Raw genomic sequence first — 19,943 nt, forward strand, 5'->3', positions numbered from 1 at the left:
CCTTGGGGACAAGCTCAACAAATCTCCCAGTCCAGGAGCTAGCTCCAGGATGGTCTGTTGTAACGAAGAGGTGAGCTGGTGCCAATGCCATCAGGCCTTGATTGGGTATCAACATGATCATACTGGGATGCTCAAGGACATAAAAATGTAGAGTATGACTCTTTGATTACACCATCCAACAAGTCCAACCAGGCTGGGTGAAGAAGAAGAAACAAACTCCTGATCTTTGTAACTTTTCTAGCAACTCTTCCATTACTCCAGGCACACCCATAAAACTGCTCTTTCCAGCATCCCTGCAAGAGAGCACAGATTTCACATCAAGTCCTCAAAAGATGAGGTAACACTGCTTTCAACTTGCCACACTGAACATCTCCTATCTTGGCTATTCCATGTCATCCAGGAACACAGGATTGGTGCATTTCCATGCTTTTGAAGACTAGATCATATGACCCATTCCCTCCACCATACATCTCCAGAGCAACTGGGGGTTTTGCCTTACTGGTTTTGCTGGGAGACATTTCCAGAGCCTCAATGCTTTAAGGTTAGAAGCACACTCGCACCACCAGCCCCAGCATTCCTGTACCCATGGTGTAATCACGGCAAGTCTTTAAGCATTTTAAGGAGGGGGGAGTGGAGAAAAGAGGAACATGTTTGCAGAAAAAAGAAACAATAATTCCTTCTGCAGTTTGATGTAAAAAAAAAAATAAAGGCTTGTAAGCTGCTCTGAAGCTTGAATGTCAGAAGTAGACCCCGGGGACGTGGATTAGAGGGCACAATGAAGGTGAGTCTGTGAAATGAGCATCACGGATCTTTGGGCGATTGTTAATAAGAACACAGAAATGCAAATCTCCAGGAGCTGGTGAGACATCAGCCTGTGTGCCTACCAATACACATGTGACTCCAATCAAATTAAGGGGAGATTCACACCAGGACAGTAAAAGGCACATGGCTGACTTGATGCCTGTTACAGCACAGAGGCCTTATCTCCTGCTAGCGGAAAGCAAGAGGCCCCTCATAGGCACAATCCCAGCGCCTCTTCACGTACAGAAAATGTAGGGAAGTGACCCTACCTAAATTTAGGTGGGTCCATGAATATCCTCTTTGGGGACATTTGCCCAACATACGTAGCACAACCTAGAAATTCCCTTACATGCAACTACAAGCAAATTGCATGTAGTTTAGTGAATCCTGACTGCAACTACAAATAATGGATCCAATTATCTCCTTCCTCCACTTTTTTACTTGGTTTTATATGGGAATCCATCCCAAACTCTTTATGAAGATGAGATGCTGCTAGAGGAGAAAGCTGAGCAGAATATCATGCACCAGTTCCTCATGCAGTAAGGGCTTTCTTCTTGCTGACCATGACTTGGGGTTGCTCTTTTGTTTTGGGTTTACAAACTGAAAAGCAAGCCCTAATTCCATCCTGCTCCAAGCTTTGTGCTGTGCATGAGGACAATAAGTCCTTGCATACACCCTTCGCATAAAAATAAGCTCTCATGAAAGTGGTTCGTCAGCTCAAGACTGGATGAGAACGGACAAATGCTTCCATAACAAGCTTTGAGTCTTGTCTTGAACAGTACCATGTTTGGGTTCTTGGGGATCAGTGGGCAAACGGTTGAGCCAGGGTCTCCTCGAGACCTGGACTGTGCTCAGAAGCAACCCTGAGCTGTTTCCCAACAGCCAGGCATCTTCCCAGCCAGCACTTGGTCGTTACATATGACTTTCCACTTCTGTTTGCAGATGTTGCTGTTGGACCTTCTTCCCCAAGGGCTGAATGCAAGTCGAAGAGGATGATCAGTAGACACTAAATACATGATATCCTACAGCACTTAGGGAAGGATAGAGAATATCATTCCAGCCTCCTAAAACTCTGGCTTTTAAGCTACTGCTGATTTGGCCTGACCTTGGTTTCTGACCCTTAAGAAATGCTGTTAGCAAAGACAGTCAGGTACGCTGAAGCAAAGGTGGAGATTTCCAACAGATTGAGAGCAGAACCCAAGCTTTTGGTGCACCTCAAACCCATATCCCTCCAGGACCCTACAACCAGCAGCCAGGAGAAAATGTGCCACATCAAAGTTAGCACTGGGTGGGTTTCACATTATGTCTCCAGAGCAGCGGAGATACGGCAGGCTTCCATGGGCACATCCCTTCGTTCTTTCTCTTCTGAATCCTCTATTTTTTCCCCCTTTCTCATTCTGTCTTTGCTTGCATTTCAAGGTTAAAAGAAGTCAGGATACAATAGTAAATATGTAAGATTAGCTCCTAAAATATGTTAGCAAGTGAAAGCTAAAGAAAGCCAAATGAATTTAAAAAAGGCTTTCTTGAAGCTTAGAACAGAGACAGTTCTTTTGATCCTTTATCACTCAATAACAAAAAAAGCACCAAGCGAGATACATATATATAATATACATATAATATATATATTTATATACTCCATGTGCGTGGGTATGCGTGTGTGTGTGCGTGCATGTGTGTGTGTATTTTAATTCACATAGGCTTTCCTTTCTTTAAAATGCTGCAAGAAGCTTTTTTTTCTGCAGATTTCTTTTTCTTTCTTTTTTTTGATATTTCAAAGCTGGCAGTTCAGTAAATGGCTGGAACTGCCACATCTCTGTTCTTGCTAAAGAAATCAATGCTAATCCTATTACTGGCAGTTATCACCTATCCCAGAAACCGCGGCTAAAAGAAAAAAAAACCACTGAGATGTCAAAGTAGGAAAAAAGCATGGGGGAGGGGGAGAAAGCGCCCTTCATTCACTTTCAAACAGTGATTGTTTTCTTAGTTTTGATCATTTTTTCCTGTTAAGAGAGAAACTAAACCACACAAAAAAGAAAAGGAGGGAAAAAAAAAATCCATACTCAAATAACATTAAGGGACTGATTTAAACCTACGGACCCACATGTAAACCCCGGCACCGCTGAGAGCTGAGGCTCACGCCACGGTGCTGAGGTAGGGAGCAGGGTCCTGGGGCTCGGGAACCGGTGCCCGGGCAGAGAGCATCCCATGTCCCCAGGTCTCCTGCCCTGACGGCTGCCAGCGCTGCGGGGCTGCCTGCAGATTCAGAGGGACTGCTTGGGGCCAGTGCTGTCAAAATGGGGGGAGGTGGGGGGTGTCAGCCCCATTTTGGGTGTGCTTGCCATGTAGGGACCCCTCCAAAGCACCCAGCTAGGTATTTGCACAAGGCAGGGAATTTCTTGGTGTTGCCATTGGCTGGTTTGATGTGCTGGCTCTGCTTGGTGCAGCCAGCTGCAGATATGGCCGGACTCCCCTGGTGGCTCCAGATGTGAGCAATGCCCCATTCCCTGGCATGGAACAATTCCCCAGATGCAAGTCGGGCTCTGTCCTTCACGTCTGCAGTCGGCCTCAGGGCTGAGCATCTCAAAAGGCTTGGGTAGGTCAGTGCAGATCGTACTTCACCACTTGCATGGGATCTTGGTTCCCCCAAAGTTTTTTTAACATGCCTATACCTTTGCTTCTCTTCCCATGTGCTCCTTGCAACATGCTCGCACCCCTTGAGCATTGTCAGGGTCCGGTTCACCTGCCCGGGACTTCAAGGTCTCCGATGTGATCATGATCACAAGATGCTGAAAAGATGGAGCTCCGAGGTCAGCTCACTCTGTGAAGGTCCTGGTTTGGCCTGTCAGGTGGCCCTGCCCAGCCCACTTAATGCCTCATGAGTTTGGCTGGTCAGACATCCCAGCTGAATATGTATTAGTCTAAAAGCCAAGAGCAGCAGCAGTTTTTGAGCCAGGGTTTTGGGAAGAGGTAGCCAGCTCCTGTCCACTAGAGCACACCACCCTCCTTGCTGCAAGAAGCAAGGAGATGTTGGTCATCGGGCTGATATGCTGAGGGCAGGCTGGTACCAGCCGCACAGCTGACAGGTAACAAGCAAGAAAGTAGAGCACAAAACAAATAAACAGACAAGGAAGAAATAAAAAAACCCAGATCAAAAGCTTGGACAACCAGACAGCCGGGTGTCTGCTCTACCTAGCCACAAGTTGATGCATTCCCAGCACATTGGAGAGCATTTCCACAGCACATCACTCTCACACCTATACCACCATGGGCATCCCTTCCAACCTCTCGCTTTTTAAGCAAAATTTCGGATCATTGTGTGCACTAGCTCACTGCCAGTGAGCCAGTGGAGATATTTAGAGCCTGCTGGAGGTATTTTTCTCCATCTTTAAACTCTGAGGCAGAGTTAGGACCAATTTAGGCTTTTGAGAATATCTTCAACTTGTGCAAAATGAGTTTGCAAATGCTGGGGAAGTGAGCAAGGGATGGAGGAGCCACTGAATGCTACAAGAGGAGGGAGTAAAACCCAGGCACCTAATTTCTGATGTTATTTGCAACCAGCAAAACCAAACAAAGAAATGAAAAGCAACGGCGAGGAGGAAGGTATTGGGCTTGCTCCCCTCTGCCCTTTGGGTGGTTTGTAGGTCCTGCTTCTGCTCCTGCACAGCCTTGTTCTTGCCCTCCCTGCCCAGCAGACCCCACCCACCACAGCCACCTCTGAGGGTTTGGCCATGCATCTCCAGCTTCCCTTGCTGGCAAACTCTGCCCACCACAGTGTGTCTTCAGCAAAAGTAGTAACAACCATCTAAGCCCAAAGCGATGAGTGGGGGCAAGGACTGCAGCACCCATCCAGGCTCCTGGGCTCTTTGTGGGGGGGGTGGACACAGCCCAGGGTGGAGGTACCATGGTAACACCCATGCAAGTAGGGAATAGGTGACATAGGGAAGAAAATAAAAAGGGACATTAGAGTCTCATGGGAATAACAGCAGGCCATTGAGATGCTCATGGGTGACAGAGGGAGCAGATACGTGCGGAGCTAATGACACCTTGGGACAGATCAGGCTCGCACAGTCTGTGCACAGCGTGTGACAATGCCGGGGACAGAGCAGAGATATTTCCATCACAGGATGCAGCAGGGAGCAGGCAGCAGCAACGCTTGATAGCAAAGCAGAGGCAGAGGTTGAAAAGGAAAGCATAAGGATTTCTTAGTGTGGAGAAAGAAATGCATAAAAGCAGTTCGTGCATGTGGCTGGGGTTTCAGAGGGGATGGAGACAGCTGTGAGGATACATGCTTGCTTGTTTATGGTTGAAGGTGTTAAGGGAAAATAATTATTGGACAATCCCAAACTACAATTAGTCCTAGTTTGACTCAAAAGCAGGGAAAAACATCATTCTGATTACAGATTGCTATGAGATTTTTTTCACAGTTTTAGTACAGCTGAAGTAATTTTTAACAAAGACTATTCTTTGACATGGGTGGGGAGAAAATGTTAACAGTGTGCCAAACTATTATTAAAATAATTCAGGTTAAAATAAATAAAATAAAAAGATTTATGGTTTGGTTTTTTTCTATACAGAAAGTGGTGCTGAAACCAAATCTATAGCTTGCAATGCCGGAAAACACAGCACCCAGCCCCAAGTGTGAACAGATCCAGGGTCCCTGTCACCTTCCCCCTAGCCTTGAGAATCATGCCCAGAAGAGAAGAGAAAACAAACAGATTTTATTTCCTCAGAAAGTTTTTCTTTCCCTGCTGGAGGACATGCTTGGGTGAGCCCTGTCTTACCCCCTCTCCTGAGCTTGCCCATCAGCAGGAGGACACGGAGAACGGCGTGATGCAGTATTTCTGATGGCAGGTGACAGCAGGACACAGACAGTGCTGGTGGGTGGATGTCAGAGCGGTCCACAGTATTCCCGTCCTCCATCTCCAGCCAGCTGGAGGATAAGCATCTGTGTGAAAGCAGTCCTTGAAGGAAAACAGAGACAGACCAATGCATCCACTGCAGGAGAAATGTGGGAGAGGAGATGGGGATCGCCATGGGTGGCTCAAGCTGAGGTGGGTGAACCACACCCAAAGAATTCCCCTTCTTAAAAGCAGTACTTTAAGAATTTTTTTAATATGGGGTTTTTTGGCCTTGTTTTCCATCTTTAAAATGAAGGCCAGCTGCTCAGCTGAAGATCCAGCCTGGATATTGAATGTAATCAGCTATACTACCAGAAAATGAAAGCCTGCGTAATTAGAAGCATTATTCACTATTTATACGATATCAGCTCTCTCCCAGTATCAATATTTGGCAATTCTCCTCAGAACTATGTGGGTTTTATCCACTTTTGTAGTTTGATCAATAGGAAGACAGCCCTACTGCAAGCACTGAATTTGAAAGACATAAAGAATCTCCTAATTAGGGCTGCTAATGAGGGACAGAAAATGAAGCCATGTGCCCCAGCAGCTCTTGTCCCCCTTTCTGCCCAGGCTGTGCCATGTCCCCATGGGATGGAACCAGGTTAACCCTGGGGGAGCCCAGGAGGATTCCCATCTCAAGGGGTGCAACAGGACAAATACAGAGCTTTTAGCAGGGTGGTTTATAGAGAAATCTGGTACTTGCTTTCTCTGCTAGGATTGCATATTTTTAAACAGGATTTCCCCATTTGCTGGGACACCTTTTATCTGCAAACAGCCATCTTAATGATTTGTAACTCTCAGGGAAGAGTGAGTGCACATCGCAAATTCATGCAGGATTTCTGCTTGACAGAAGTGCCTGGCAAGTTAGCTGCTGGGATATTTGCTGGCATATTTGCTTCCAAACTCATTCACAGTTGGTCCCTCATCTTACCAGTCAGCAATTTGCAAGTGACAGAAGCCAGCCATGCTCCAGGGACAGGTCGTCACTGTCTCCCTGCAACATCACCCCATGGAAGTGGGGTTCCCTCACTGACTAACACCATGTCATCATGCCAAGGGGTCTCCTATGGCAAAATCAGCCTCCATTCCCCACAGGGGTAACACCTCCCAGAGGGCTGTGCACACTGCAGAGTGGGGCTGGGAGGGTGAGCAGGGACTTTCAGGCAGCTCCCCAGGGAAAGCCCTGACCAGTGGATGGATGGGGTGATGAGAAGTCCTTCAGGGATGTGGGAATGTTTTCTGGGGCAATAAAAGCCAACCTAGAAAAGCCAACATTTTGCAAGAAAGAGGAAAACATCTTTCCCCCCAGATTCCCAGCAAGCTTTAGCATGAACCCCAGAGGAGGAGGGCTCATGCTGGGCCAGCCGCCTGGTCTCAGAGCCCTGCCAGGATACACTCGGCACAGGCACCTGGACCCTGCGTCCTTCCCAGTGTCTGTCCCTGGATGGTTTCATGTGTCCCACTTCAGTGCAATCCCTAGTTCCTCCCCTGGCACATCTGGGCAGCAAAGCTAATGCAGGAGATGCAGCCCCCTACTCTCCATAGCAGCACGCTCCCTGAGCCCCCCTCTATGCCCACCCCCTTCTTTCCCTTCCAGCCAGACTCCTGTCAAGTTGCTAATGTCTGCTGATTAAACAAGCCTTGAATTGAGAGAGAGAGAGAGAGAGAGAGAGAGGCACACGGTCATCCACACCACACAGAGTGCCTTCCGGGTAGCAATCAATGGGAGCAGGGGATGTACCAGTTAGCAATGAGATGCTCCAGCTGCACACTGCCTGCTCGCAGCTTTTGGGGAAGGGGGACCATGGGGGTAGTAGGGAGGGGGGATGGGTTAATAGGTTGCAATGCTCAGAGGCTGGAGCAAGTCTTGTCTTCCCACCCAGCGCTGCTGACACGCTGTGGTCCCACCATCGAGTCTGAGCTCTAACTGCCATGCCTAGGGGTGCCTTGTGGGAGGCAGCCCCTCACTGCAGTGCCAGGTCATGCTCTGCTGGCATTATCTTCAAGGGTCATCTCTCCTCTGCACAAACTGGGGCTCCGAAGTGTCCTGCCTACGTGGTGCGCACGAATGGCATGGTGAAAAAGAAGCATTGGGATTTCCAGAATACAGTAGGAAACATGCAAAGTGAGCAGTGATTGGCCATAAAAAAAGATGGGGGGCGAGGTGCGGGGGGACGATGACACCTCCCCAAATCATTATTAGCTCTCTAGCTGTGCTTACAAATGCAGTGGGGAGGAGAAAGCAGCCAGTGCCAGGCACAGGAGGGGACTTTTGGGGATGCTCCCATGCATCTCTTCCCTTGCAAGCCACAGTGCAACACAGCCGGGGTGCTGCAGCAGAGGTCGGACCCTGCAGCCGCCTGGGGAACTTGCTTCCCTTCCATCCCGGACACCCAACACAGGCATTTTTTCTGAGCAAACTGCCATTTCTTTGAGATCTGGAGATGCTTTCCTTGCCCGCTGGGGCAGGGAAATGACAAGCTGCTAAATGGTGTCAGTGACTGTCTGTCTGAGTCCTGGTTAAAATAAACCACCATTTTAATGCCAGTAGCATTTCACCACATAATCAGCACGACGCAGGCTCAACTCAGGGATAGACGTCCCTTTAATTATATAAATCAAAATAAATAAAATATCACGCCCCTGGGCCGATTGTAGAGTGTCATGCCTGATAGGAAAGCACTTGAAGGCAGAGAGGTTTTGGGACAAGGCAGCTCACTGTGCTGCACAGCTGAGGAGAGGAAGGAAAAGCAATGCTGAAAGATCAAACCCATGCATGGAAGTCTGAAGGAGATCAGGAGCTGCTGACAGAGCCCCTAGCCAGGAAAGAAATTGCCCCAGCTCAAAAAAAACACAAATAAAGAGTTGGGAAATGCGGCTGTGTCAGGGCACGAGTGGCTGGAAAACACCTGGCAGCTGCTGCAGCAAGGGAGGGAGACAGCCCCGTGACAGGGACAGGGAGGAAAATGTCCACGCACCTGCATGGGGCTGGCAGGAAAAATTGTTTACCTAGAAATTAAAACAAAAAAGAGGTTCAGGTTTTTTTTAATCTCTTAAACTGCTTGCTTCATTTCTGCAGCCTCATCCTCAGGGCTGGGTTTGTATCACCGTGGTAAGAGTTGTTTGATTGCTTTGGTAATGCAGGGCTGGCTTTCTCCATTCAGTCTTTTTATACCTAATTCGTCCAAACCACAGGAAAAATTGTTGTTGCGCTGGTCACCCCAGTGGCCAGCTGAAAATGACAGCCGCTGGGGGAATGTCTCACTGAAATGTGGCTGCTTTGGGTTCTTGTTATTGCTGGCAAAACTCAATTTATTCAAATCAAAATCTCCCAGTCTAGAAGAAGGTAGAGGAAGAGGTTGCCACTGTATATGCTCTTTCTCTAGGCTATTTTTTTCACCACATGGTCTTCTGGCATGGCCCTGCAGAGCCTTGTGAATCTTCTTTAATAGCCAATATGATCATGCTATACTGATTGAAAAAAGAATTTTTAAAACTTGGGATTTTTTTTTTCATTTTAGAAAAATGACGTGAGTCACAACAGAAATGAACCCTTTCAGAATTACCTTGGTGAAATATTTTGCTTTTTTTTGAAGGCAGTGAGCAGCTTACTAAAGCCATCAGTTAATTCTTCATCTTTTTGAGACCTTGAGTGAAGGCTGGATGTATTTCCAGAAGATATGCATTAGATCAACTGCAAATTATTCGCCCAGAAGTGGTGGGCCACTGGGGCAGAAACGTGGTGATTAGGAACCACCCTATCAGGTGGTCATGGTGGTTTTGTCAGGCTGTGACACCTATGGGCCTCCAAGCAGGTGAAACGTTCATCACCAGCGCATAATTACCTTATCTCTCATCTTAATTTCAAATATTTCTCCATGAAATGCTGTCTGTTTACATTTCCACTCCTAAAAATTTCCTATCAGAAAATGGCATAATGTCATATTTATATTAATTGGATATTCTGGGTTTACTGCTCGCTCCATTGGCGGGGGGGGGGGGGGGGGAGAATTAGAAACCACATAATATACAATATAAAATATAAAATACATGTTTGTGCACAGTGTATAATTTAATGCATGAGATACATAAGATCTTCCAGCATAGAGTGTTTTAAACAACAGCATTTTAGCCTCTAAAGCACAGCAGCAAGGGAAACATTTTCCATGCTCAGTTTCTCTGCTATTGGAACATTTGTTTTTTATTCTGAATATTTCAGCACATCTATTTACCTGGCACTATATTTAGTACCACAGTACCAAGATGGCATATATAAAGATTCAATTGCAATTCCCATCTGATGTCCCTTCCCTCTCCTTTTTACCCCCTTTTTTATGTCCGCACTCTGAATTCAGCACAAAGTTGGTGTGTTTAATTTAAAAAGAAGTAAAACGCGCCAGGAGACGCCTCAGACCACTGCAAATCACCTACTTTATAGAGGCAGTAAAATTGTGTATCGGATTAAAAGTGATGCTGATCTGAAATTTATGATAACTTTTAATGGCATTATAATTTTTTTTCCCTGTGCGCTCCATCACTGAATCGTTTGGATGCACAGTGCAGCAAGATGAAATTTGTAAGGGAAGAACATTACATAGGCAAGCACCAAGGGGGGAAAAAAGGCAGTGCAATAATGCAAGAGCCCCTTTTCAGCGTGTGAAGGATGCTGCCGACGCATGCTCCACGCGGCCCGTGGGGCTGGGCTGGGCTGATCGGTCCCCATGGCACAAAGGCACCAGGGAGTGAAATATAACTCCCAAAAAAAGGCAGTTATTTAGGAGAGTGCCAAGACCAAACCATGCTGGGTGTTGCTTGCAAAGGTCTAAAGTTGTTTCTGTCCCTGCTCTGCATGAATCAGGGCTTTTCCCTCTGCTAGGCAAAGACCACAGCAGAGACACCTGCCCTTTGGCTATATATCTACCCCAAGACCACAGGGATCTCCTGCCACTGGCACAGTTCTGCAGCATCTTGTTGCTCTGCTTAGGGCAGGTCTATGAGGATATCTCCACCCAGCGCTCAGCACCAACACAGCTTTGGTGGGCAGGGATACCAGCTGGGCCAACGGAGAAAGGCTCACCAAAAGTTCTCCGTGTAAAGCCCCAGGTTTTTAAAGCATGGCTTGACCCTGTGGTTGGTGGTAACATGGATCTGACCCCACGGCACTGGGATCCAAGGGCATTTAGGGGTGTGCAGACCCAGGAGGGCAGCACTCCACCTTGCACATGAGCAATGCATGTCAGAGAGACCACTGCTGCCCTCCATTACCCATTTATAGACAGAAAAGGGACTCTCCAAACAAGCAAGAATATGAGAGACAAGCGCCAAAGTCAACAGCTGTCAGCAGTCTGGCTGGCATCCAGCTGGAAATGTCTTGGAGCCACACACCGAAGGATGAGGGAATAGTCAAACCATCACATTGTTACCCCAGTACCACCTACCCTCTGCCCAGCCAAGGAGAAAAAGCACTACATGGTCATGTAATTAAACACACTGTTGTGATCGCACCTACAAGAAGCCACAAGCAATCCTGAAATCTGCCTTTCCCCAACTTCAACTTTGTAAAGCAACTAATGTTCTCTAACATAAACATAGACAATAATACATTAGTCACATTGAAATTAGTACAAATTGCTGAAGAAGCGTATGCATACAAGTAAACAGTGAGGTTCTTTATTAACAGCTACAGAAAACTGAATCCCACTATTTCAATTTATAAAAATTTTTGTGTAAGAGCAAATCCACCTGTCAACAGCTTGGAGTTCTTCAGGAGAAGTATCTCTGCATTCAAGGAACCAAAATGCTGGCACTGCAGTCACTTAAGGGAGGTGCTAGGAAAACCAGCAGATGCTGGAGGACAGGTTGTTCCAAGCAGACATCTGGCAAGAAGGAGAGTAACTCAGCAGGGCGAATGTGTATCGTACAGGAGGTGAAAGAACGGAAACTACAATTCCCACAAAGAAGGGAAAATTGCATTGATACTAGGTGTATGCAACCAGATGTCAGCTAAAAATCTCTTTAGGAATAGCATGGAAAGAAGCCTGAATTATTTATCCACTGGCCATTTGCTTTGTAGAACATAAAGGAGAAAAAACAGTGGCTTTTCCATGCCACATCTCCCAGGAGGCAGTACATTTTGAAGCAAATGCAGAGGCAGGAATACTGCCTCAGTTTCTGCTGTGTTAAAAGAGATGGGGGTCTGGGTGCAAATTCAAGGACAGGTGAGACACCAGCTCTTTTGGAGTGGATTTAACAGCCCACGAACTAGTGAGCCTGCTCTGCCCTGCTGCTGCATTGATTTACAGTGGGCTCTTTTGCAAAATGAATTTGCAAAAAATACCAAATTGCATTGTCCACTTGGGCTCCGAGGTGGTGGGCCCCCCTGGTACCTGGCATGAAGAGATTTTGGGAACCACCCTACCTCATTCTCACAGACACCTGCTTAAATTACCATCGATGTAAAATTTTGGGATAGCACCCTGGTTTTGCCATTGCTGCCTTTGACGGTGGGTAGGGAAACTTCCATTCTCCCCCTCCTTCTCTGCTTCATTTTTTTCCTCTCCTTCCCCAAACTCTGTGATACTACTCCACAGTAAAATATTAACTGCTGTAAGTGATTGTTTTGCTGTATTATGTGAAGTCAAAAACCTTTTGAATTGTATTTTGCGGTGAACCTGCCTTTGAATCCATGCGTTTTATCATTCCACAGCAACACATATAATTTCAAACAAACAAGTGAACAAACCCGATGATAATGGCCTGAATTTCTTATCAGTCAGTTTTTACACTGGCGTAACTCCATAAACTTCAGTGGAATTAATCTTGATTTACACTGTTGGGAGAGCAGAAACAGGCACTGTAAATAGCTATATACCAATGCAAGACACTTAAAGGCAAAAGCAGTCACACCAGAATGCCTGGCAGCAGACGAGGATGAAGGCATAAAAAAGCTTTCCTGGTGGTGTTAATCCATGGGCATGTGGATAAAGCCAAAGGACAGTGATGGAGAAGTTGTGCCATCCAGCCAGCACTGCAGAGACCATGGCCCATGGTACTGCTTGTGGAGAGGTCCATTCATCATACGTGGCCCTACTGGTGGCCTACTGGCTGACACCAAGACATGCCAAGTGGGGACACAGCCTCCTGAGGACATTGCTGCTGAGGTAGGACAGACCATGAGGTAGCTGCTGTGGGTTTCACAAAGAGGAGATGTCGACTATGGGGGTTTAGGAGGAAACCCAGGTCTGTGTGTGTTCTCCGTGGTTGCAGCTGGAGAGCTGATTTTGCCATGGAAGTTGTGACATGTCATCAGCAGAGTCCTGCACTTCAGGCTGCCTCCCCAGCTGAGCTCCTTACTGTCACTGAGGCCACTGGGAATGGGGCACCTAAAAAATCCTTTGGAGGCTCCAACATCCCCTATCAGAGGTGTGGGTTTCCACAGTCCCTGGGAAGGCTGAGATGTGACTGCTCACGGCTCCACCACAAGTCACACCATGGGACAGGCAATGCCATCCCCTCAAATGCCTCATGGGAAACAGCACCAGGAAACATTTAAGAAAAATGTCCCTCACAAGTGGACACAGCATCAGGTCAGATTTTTAAAACCTCTTGCTTATAGAGTGAGGACAAGAGCTGACCTAAAACAGGGATCAATCGCTCAGGCAGCATCTTCTGCAAAATCTCATGACCACCCCACAGCAGACGGCAGCCATTGCCTCCCCTAAATAAATTATCTTTAACAGGGTCATTTAAAATTTGAAAACCAAACTCATCAATACAGTTTTACAGTAGCAAGCATAGGCATGTGTTCATTGTACAACAAATGTGAGGATAGCAAATGGATTGTGTTTGATGCCTGCTAATTGTCAGGGCAGGAGTCGGTGTGCAGGGCATCACTTGAGTCACTTCTCTCACCTGTGGTGGGCACAACCAATTGGCTTTGCTATGCCAGCTATTTTCAAACTCATTTACTTAAAACCATGGCAGAATACTGACAACAAGGTAATGTTTAATTTTTCTCAGGGATAACATTATTAATTTTTACTGAGATTGCATGAGTTAGTTAGGACTTGTGAAAAGTATAGAGGATAGAGAAGAGGATACTACAAGGAAGAGGTGGGATCTGCCACAAAAGAGACAAACTGAACGTGTAGCCTACATGCCCTCCCAAGCATTTGAATTGCTGTGCTCCAGACACCAGCCTTGGAAAAATCCAGCAAAGAGGTCAACATGGGGCAGCATCTGGGGTGGGAGCGATCCTCAGGCCCATAATGAGCCCCTGAGTGAGGGACCTGCAGGGAAGCTGGCACCAGGGCCGCGCCAAAGGAGGCATCTGGGCATGGAGACACCCAGGCTTGCTAAATGCAAGCTGAGCCTGGACCTGGCTGGGGAGCACTGCAGTGCTTGCAGGGGAGTCCACATGGGGCTGTCCTGGGCAGGCAGGTCTCTGAAAGTGCCCAAAGAGGCATCTCAGGTTATTTCGCTGATCCAAGAGTTTCTGTCTCTTGGGTCAGCAGTGAATGATGTGGTAAATGCCCACATTTTGAGGAGGGTGACCCCGCAGCACAGGGATACCTACACCTGCTCCTCGATAATTTTGCTTTGGCTCGTTGTGATGTGTTAGCAGATCTCTTTGCATGCTTCAGCATCCTCCCAGCTGTAAAACATTTCCCTTGTCCCACTTTTGCATTGCAAGTTTTCCATAGCAAAAAAGTATCTTGGGTTAATAAGTACAAACTGCACCTATTGGTTAAAGCTTCAAGTGCTGCTACAACACAAGAAGTCCCAGGTCCCTGTTTCCCTGCTGGGTGTTGCCACTGTGGACTGTAGCATCTCAGCTTGGCAGCTAGCCTCCACCCAACAGCAGGAAGATCAAAGGGTGGTTAAGTAGAAGCCCAGGCTTTATCCAGTTGCTCTTATCAATCTTCATAAGAAAGAGAAAACAACTTGACCATCTCTTATGGGAAATAAACTGAGTACACTTCTGTATTCGCCTATGTTCTTGTTTCTTCAAGAATTAGCCCTATTGATGAGGCCCAGGTGAAGAGCTCCAGAAGCAATTAAAATGAGTGCTGCACCTTGAGGTGTACCTTGATAATATTTACGTTCTCCTCTTTTCACTATGTCTCTATCTCGCGCTAGCATCAACACGAGGTGCATTAGAGATGATGCTTCATAAAGCAAAGCTGCACTTCACACTGAGAAAGCCTTGATCCAAATGCACTTCAATTAGCAGAGTGCAGGTCCCAGGGACTCCTGGGCAAGCTGCAGCTGTAGAGATTAAGACAGAGGGATGCCTCGGAGTCAGGAAAGAGGATCCAGGGTGGAGTGTGCTCTATGTTTACATCCTCTACTCCCCATTTTGGCCACTTCCCAGTTACACTGCCAAGACCACTGAGCCCAGGCAGTGCCTGGAGATCCCATGGAAGCCCCAGGTAATGTATTCCCAGGCCTATCACATCTGTCAGAGCAGACACCAGATCTTCAATCAACGAGATCTGAGGCTTAACCTCATTTAAATGTTTCTCAACAAAGGTCAAAACTTATCTGGCTGCTGAGACCCCCCACTCCTACACCTGGAAAGGAAACATTTTGCTGTTAATTAATTCATTCAGATGAAACCAGCAAAAATGTCAATGTAACAAATTAGACACTCATTGATTATTGGCTTAAAAAAGAGTTAATTGTTCTGTTCTGGAGAAGGAGGTTAGGCAGGTCTTTAAAGTGATACACGCATGCAATACTTTATTGCACTTTAATTGTAAAAATGTGTTTAGAAATTTTCTGTGCCTCTGTTATTCCTTTTTTTGGTTGCTGCTGGTGCAGCTTTCCACTGCATAATACATTGTGTGGACCCAGCCCTGCTCCTCTTTGTTAGTACTGCTGCTGCCTGGACAGCTCGAAGGTAACACTGATGTGAAGCCATGCAGAAGCAGTCTGCTCCCTGCCATCTCCATGGGAAAAGGGCTACCAACGAGCATCATACTTGGGAAGCATCCAGAGACTGAGGAGCTGCATTTCACGGAGCAGCAAATGCTACCCACAGGCCAGCCGGCAGCCGAGTCTTGGAGGAAACAGGCTTAGCTCACTACCTCAGCTATGACCTGGCTCAGGAGAAACTGAAGGCTACCAAAGATTAACAGAAGCAGTTTATGGTCAAACATTATGGAGCTAAAGGTTCTGAAGAGACAAAAGTCCGATGAAATTACAAGAGAAGATGCCACCTGCCAGCAATGCAGAAATGTTCAAATTAATATAATGCCATCCACGGCTGAAATTCATATGCAACCCCCAAACTGGATGAACAGCATCCCTATCTCTCTCCTCTTCCCAGCCTCGAGTTGTGACTTTGCTCATGTACAAAACAATAACAGACAGGAGGGTGTAGCAGCAGAAACAGAAAAAACAGATGTTTTAAATTTGGTGCAGGGTGCTGGGGGAATTCTTGAGGCAGGATTCAAAGGGCAATCTTAGCAACATACAATGAAGAACAATTCAAGGCAACAGCAATGACATCTGAGGACTCTTTTTAAAATCGCACTGTGGTCACTGTGAGGAGCTGATTGAAACTGTGTATATTTTAATCAAAAATCTGGATTGTGGATTAAACTTTAGAAAGAAATCACATAGCAGTATTTAATGAATCAAGTCTTTAAGTGACCTAAATGAAAATACTCTGTAATGATAACTCCTTGGCTGGCTTAAGTCAGTTTGTACTGATGATACGTATTATATTTCCTATACACTGAAATAATCACAATTAGTTCCCTACCTAGAAAAGTCACTTTGCCCTAGTAAAGCACGTTTAGAGCACCTCTGAAAATAAAGAGTGTGTTTAACAGCATAAGGCACAGCAGTCAGCCAGTGGACAGTCCCGTGGCCTGCTTGTAGCCTGGAGGTGACTAAGGTCATACAGAAGGGTTGTAACCCCAAAACAGATGTGTCCTGAGCCCAGCACACAATATGGTAAGCCACACTGTATCTTCAGAAAATACATCCACATCCAAAAGCCAGTCCTCATATTGTCAAGAGAGCTCTTTCACTAAATTATCACTGTTTTGAATATAACCAAGCATCTGTGGGAATAGGAAATTTTGCCTTTACCCAGAGAGCAAAGGTTGAGCCTTCACAAGAAGAAAGTTGGCACACACCTGTGTACGGGGGCATCTCCATCACCTCCCTCTGAGAGAGAGGTCCTGAGCTAGTTGCTGCTGACAGTCGCCAACAGGTCAGGCAGCCCCAGGGTCCCGTCCTGCCCACCCGCTTTTTTGTGCAGTCACACACTATTGTACTGTCTCAGCACATGCAGCTCATACACCGTAGCTCACAAAATGCATCTCACTTCACTGTCTCCAGTGGTTATCTTTTGATATCTCTTATTTTTACCTGGCTTTTAATAAACCAATAACATGTTTGCTTTTTTTGATGGCACTAGGAGAAAACAACAAAAATTTCTCCTATCATTTCCAGACCCCTCTGAAAAAGAGCATGACTACAGTCTAGTTTAACTACAGCAGGCATGTCCTAGGGTAACAAGGATACGAGGAAACACATGCTTTACAACCAAGTTTAAAAAAAAAAGAAAAAGAAAGGCTACATTCAATGGCAGAAAAAATTGATTTAACCACATAAAATATTACAAGCAAAAATCAGAGGTTAGAAGTAGAGTTGAAATGCAAACCATTACCTCCATTATCCAAAACAGGCTGTTTATTTACAGCTAGACACTGTAGAAACGACTTGGCTTAATCGTAATTAAAACCTTTTGGTATCTTTAGAGCACCAGAAGCGTTCCACGCAAAGGTAGCAGGGCCGTGAGGCAGAGGATATGCTACGACTTAGAACAAGGACATCTTGGGTTGCAAGGAGAACAAAACAAAACCCTGACGAACATGGTATTAGGCTAAGAACAATTCCAGCTGTGGCAAGAAAAGAGGGTTGGTAATTGAATTTGTAAAAGGCCATACAGCAAAACTAGAGCTAAACTATTTGCAACATATATTAGCTGAAAGAGGCATTTCAAGTGAGAAAGGATCATCTGTTGGAGAAGGCGCAAAAGCCGTCTGAGCTTAGTGCCTGCTTTTGCCTCAGAGCTGGCATCAAACAACTCCCTTTTTCTCCCTGGGACTGCGCTGCCCACCTGTGAACAAGAGTAAAGCTGGTCCCTGCTCCCAAGCTTTTGCTGGGCTGTATTGACATACACCTAGATGTCAATTTCCTCCCTGAAGAGCCTGTGCCTCTTGCGATGTACCTGTTGGGATCAATAAAGGTGCAAGATAATAATATAGGAGATCTTGTTACAGGTGCCTCTGCAACCCCCAGTCCCTCCACCAAGGTAGCAATGGGAGCAGTTCTTGTAAATGCTTACGAACATCTTCCCATTTCTGAAATAAACTCTTCAAGCAACTGCGTTGCTGAGAGAATTGCTGAAGGCAGTCTCTGTGAGAGCAGAAAACCTTCATGGAAGGGTCAGGAGCTTTATTTTGCACTTATACAATCTAAAATGCAGGCATACGTCTCCAGATGGACTGATCTCTACCATATTACAGAAACCTGATCTTGAACACCACAGTCTCAGCAGCCACAACCCAGCCGATCTCCCCGTGGCATCAGCTAAAGCTCAGAAACAGAGAACATCCCATCCAAACCTCCATCCGTGTCCACGCCACCATGCAGCCTGGTGATGCACTTCTGGAGTGCTCCTCAGTGACTTGGGACCATGCATACCTTTTTGGCACTGTACCCAGTGCTCCCTCCCTGGTAGCTCCCATGGTGACGTGCTGCCACCTGCAACCTCGCTGCAAGGGTTTGCCTGTGCAACAAAACAGTGCCAGAAAGAGGTGAAAAATAGCAAGAAATGGGTATGCTGAAGACAGATTCCAGAGCTGTGTGTTCCCTTCTTGCACCATGGTCAAGCCCCACATCCATGCAGATATTTTGGCTGGGCCATACTACTTCCTCACCTGCAGCAAGGTAAATCAAGCAGAATCCCTCAGGAGCCTAGAAATTGTGGGAAGGAGGCATGGATGTCCCTCAACAAACTTCTTGTTTAAAAAGACAAAGGAAAATGAATGAGCACAAGAATTTAGTGATAGCTGGAGCAGGTGAGCATGGATTTAGGCTGAGATGCATCACTCTGAGTTTGAAAAGTGTGTGTCTTACCTGTTCTAGGCAGCATTTTCTTCCAGTGTCAAAGGCAAGAGACAAGCCCCTCTGATCAGCAACTCTACCCAACAAGGCACATGCAAAGGAGACAGGAGGTGCACAACGTGGCTCACACTAACGTAATGTACTCCAAAGAAGTCGTCTTCACCTTGTCCTTCAGTATATGGTCCCTCTAACCTGGTCTGGATGATACAAGGCATTCAGGAAAAACATAAGTATGCCAGTTGCATCTGCACATTAAACCAAGAATAAAGCTTCAGCTGGGGCCGTATCCAATTCTTTGGCACATCAAGGATGGGAAAGGATGCACGGATGGCTTGTTCACTAACCCACGCTCTCCCTGCCAGAGAGCTGTGCCAGAAGTTATCAAGAAAGCTGCAAAATGAAAGCATGATATGCTGTGGTAGTTATGTGTGCTTGGATATATATATTTTTTTTACAAGTGTTCTGCCTTTTAGTAAATATTCTTTAGCATCTATGTTGTCCCATTGCAGCACAGTTAGCTGTAAAAATGATCACCTCATCCTTATTAACTCTATCAGTGCCACAGATGGCCATCCCCTGGTCAGCTGCAAGAGGGCTGAAAATAGCTATCAGGTTTGGAGGGACCAAGGAGAACATCTGGCAGTGGTGTCAGAGAAAGTTTAGTGGCATCAGTGAGTAATCTGTGTCTTTTCAAGGGTGGCAATTCTAACATCACTCAGCGATTGCTCAAAGTAGGTTTTCCCCACCTAAAGCAATGAAAAAAGTTTCTTCAAATCCCTCCAAAAGACAGACATCTTTTGGATGTGCCACCCACTCCTGACCAGCATCTATCATTGTCCCCTATACCAATTACACAGGTAACAAAACATTTGTAAGGAGCTTTGAAAACTCCTTCCCCTGCATATTAATTGTCATCTCTTTGAATAAACACACAAACCTGTTGACTGGAGGTGTGTAAATATTTACAGGGCGTGCCCAAGGAGGGTCAGAAACCAATATATCACCTGAAGGAAGAATATATGCTCAGCGACCGTAAAGACCTGATCTCGCATTTGCCCTGAGCAATTACAGTTAAGTAACTGCAATACGAGCACATAT

The sequence above is a fragment of the Mycteria americana genome, chromosome 7 (assembly GCF_035582795.1).
Source record: "Mycteria americana isolate JAX WOST 10 ecotype Jacksonville Zoo and Gardens chromosome 7, USCA_MyAme_1.0, whole genome shotgun sequence".
In the NCBI taxonomy this organism is placed as follows: Eukaryota; Metazoa; Chordata; class Aves; order Ciconiiformes; family Ciconiidae; genus Mycteria; species Mycteria americana.